The sequence below is a fragment of the Monodelphis domestica genome, chromosome 8 (genome assembly GCF_027887165.1).
Source record: "Monodelphis domestica isolate mMonDom1 chromosome 8, mMonDom1.pri, whole genome shotgun sequence".
Classification (NCBI taxonomy): Eukaryota; Metazoa; Chordata; class Mammalia; order Didelphimorphia; family Didelphidae; genus Monodelphis; species Monodelphis domestica.
The window spans coordinates 88,830,557-88,833,931 of record NC_077234.1 but is presented as its reverse complement, the minus strand read 5'-3'; the positions used below and the strand labels follow the sequence as shown (position 1 = coordinate 88,833,931).

Here is a 3,375-nt window from a genome sequence, read left to right as displayed (position 1 = left end):
TGGAAAATAAGGGTTTAAAAACAAAACAAAACACCAAATGTGATCATGAAGAGTTGGACATAACTGAACAAAAATGTCTGGTATTATTTTGTTCAGTGAATACTATTATATTATATTATATTATATATAACATATAGTATATATTATGAATAATTGATTGACTGGAATTGTGTTGATTTTTGTCAACATGTAATTATGTTTGTGCCAAGAAGCAGTGTGGCATAATAGTATATAGAGGAGGTGATGCTGGCTCTGTGACCCTGGACAAGTCTCTTACTATCCTTTATATATTTCAAGCAATTCCTTGATATTTTTCTACTAAGTTATAAATGAGTTCTACTTGGTGTTTGGTGGAGAGAGCCACAATGGGAGTTCTCCATGTTGGCAAAATTACAATCACAATTACAATCTTAGAGCTATAAGTAGTCAATCAATGAACAAGCACTTATTAAGCACCAATAGGTACCAGATACTCTGCTAGGACCTGGGGATTCAAATTCAAAGAATAATCTACTCTTATAAATCTTAATTCTCAGAGGTGCTCTAGTCCAACCCAAACATAAATCTTTGTTACAGCATCATATAACATTAAATTCAGAATACACAAGGAAGGGAGGAAGAAGTGTCTTGTTATATTTAATAGAGTTTTAGGTCAGAGTCAAGGTGGAAATGTTCAAATTTTGGCATCTTCTCAGTTACATGTCTGAAAAGCAATAAAGTAGGGTTAAAAATTAAAGTTCTCTTCTTAAAGTAAGTTATTAATAATGGCTAATATTTATATAGTGCTTTAAGCTTTATAAACTACTTTACATATGTCTTATTTTATTTTCACAACAACCCTATGAGGTAGATGCTATATTTTATATCCATTATATAGAGGAGGAAACTGATGATAAGGGAACTTAAATAACTTGTCCAAAGTTAAATAGGTACTGCTCAAAGTATGATTTAAACTCTGGTTTTCCTGAACGGTCTAAAGTTTCTTGCTAACTGCCTTGCAGCTGCCCATACCTTTTCCTTGCCTCATTTCATCCTTCCAGGTTTAGGAATGATAAGCCATGATCAAATCAACTCTGCCATTTTTCCTAGATGGAATTTGTCAATCTACTCCCATATGGCCCCACTCACCATCCTTTTAGTTTTCCAAAATACTTTGCTCCTCCATGGGTGCAGTCCCTTCTGTGTATTGTCTCTGTAATTGAATTGTAAGCTCGTTGAGGACAGGGACCATCTTTGCTACCATAGTTATATCTCCAACACTACACAAATATTTTTCCATTCATTCATGTTCACTTAGGTATATCAGGGAGAGACATTCCAAAAGAGACTTACCTAACTTGGGAGAAAAAGCAACGTAAGCTTAATGGACAGTTTGTTTATTTGGCCAGTGAGTTTCCTGTATGTTGGATATTTTGGAATTACTTCAGAGCTTCATCAATTCATGTCATTCAGTTACTTATTCAGCAAGTATTTATATGTCCAATAAGTATAATATATTAATTTAATGTGTCCCTAAAGTGCCATATCTTCAAATTGCCGGAACTCTTATAGATCTTTAAAACTGAGAAATATGATAAATAATATTGAATTAACTCAACTTTTCTATAAAAATTTGTTTACTTAAAAAATCGGTTCAGGATAGTTCTGGTCTTATTGGTTCTGGCTACATCTCAGAGCTGTAGTCTACTAATGTCATAAGCCTCCTCAACACTTGAGATATTTTGGAGGTGCATCAAATAAAAGGAGCTCCTTGGACTCAATTTTGATAAGAATCATCTCAATGATGCAATGTTATTCTACCTACATTTCATCTTTTGAACTGGAAGAGATCTTCAAGACCATCTGATCCAACCTCTCGCTTTAGAGGTGAGAACACCTAGAGCAGGGAAGTGATTTGTCCCAAGTCAAACAGTAGGTAACTGACCAGAACCCATCAGTCTTCTTTACTTTCAGCAGAACACAGTGCCATCTTGTATCTCTGCAGTCAATGCTCATTGTTTTCTTATTGATCAGAAATCCATCATTCTCCTGGAGAACATGATTTTACCTATATTTCTTAGGTCCCAAAGTTGACTTCCTTTCAGAATATCCCTCCTACCTGGGAAGGATCTTTCTGCCCCTCAGCAGATTTCCTTTGGTCTCTAACCCTTCATCAATTAATGACATTCCAATCCATGAACTTTAACCCCTTTGCCTACCAGCATCATCCCCAGCCCTTGACTTTTACATGAGCCAGACAGGCTGATCTCCAGACACCTGGTAGCCACTGGAGAAGAGAGCACTCTGGTGCCCCAACAGATTGAAAGCCTCAGGAAGTAAGTCTTCATCATCTGCTCATACCAACTTTAGAAGGCTACACAAAATGAAACGCTCAAACTCTGACTTGGAACTTGATTCAGAAGTCTTTTCCTTTGAAGTTTTTGTTTGGTGGAATGTTTTTCCTCCTAGGAAACCCACTGTTGTGTTCCATCTCTCAGATCCAAAAGGCCCATCATGCACTAAGGGTAGGGGAAGAAAGGAAAACCCCTGAGAATTCCCCTAGTCCTCCTCCAGGTGTCAGTACAAGCCCACACATATCATCCCTCCCTCCCCAACCCCCCCCCCCAAGTCTGTCCATTCATAAAGTGGAGGTTGATTTGTGATCTTGCCTCAATTTGATTGTGCGGGGTAACAAGCATTTTTGCTTGTCTGGATACTAGATTTGTTTTTCTAATTTCTTTTTACTTGGAGGTTTACCAGCTGCTTTATTACCAGAGTGAGCCTTCCTTGCAGTCTCTTTTCTCTTTTCCATTCCCCCCCACCCCCCTTCTTTGTGTTCCTAGAGACAATCACTGTCTCTGGTCCCAGCTGCCACTGCTGATTTTTCATTACAGTTTAATTTAAAACTGGGATTGGAATGGAAATGTCTTTTTGCCATTTGGGGTTTGTGAGGCCTGTGGTTTTATTGCCAAAGGCACAAATGTTAGTTACTACTGTTTTTCCAGAATGGGGGGTGGGGGTAGTATTTGAGGGGAGGGAGGGAGAAAAGACTGAGTGTAGGGGTAAGAGCATGAAGGGAGGGGGCGTGTAAAATGCCTCAGAGAAGACAACATTACTCCACATTTCATGTGATGTTTATGAGCAGTATTTTTCTTCAGGGAATGGCTATGATGTTTTCCAACCAGTAATTCTATGCAGGACGCCCATTTGTAAAAATTGAGGAAGATGAGACGTAGGGAGGGAGGAATGAACATATGTAATTCTAGAGATTTCCATCTTCTGAAAAGATAATTTTATTTTTAAGTAGCAAATGCTTAATAAATGTAATGAATGTTCTTTGAACTGAATTGAATTGACACAGGAGTCTCATCATTAACTCCTTAACCATGGCTTTCC

The 3,375-nt window shown here is 37.8% G+C and overlaps 1 long non-coding RNA gene across 1 annotated transcript; it reads right to left on the bottom strand.

Moving 5' to 3' along the window:
- Positions 1–611: 611 nt before the first annotated feature.
- On the bottom strand, positions 612–2,415 carry LOC103093678 (uncharacterized). Its single transcript, XR_471807.2, has 3 exons — positions 2,199–2,415; positions 1,129–1,192; positions 612–703 (listed from the first exon to the last, which is right to left on the bottom strand). It is a non-coding gene; the product is annotated as an uncharacterized LOC103093678 (long non-coding RNA).
- Between the last annotated feature and the right edge of the window lie 960 nt (positions 2,416–3,375).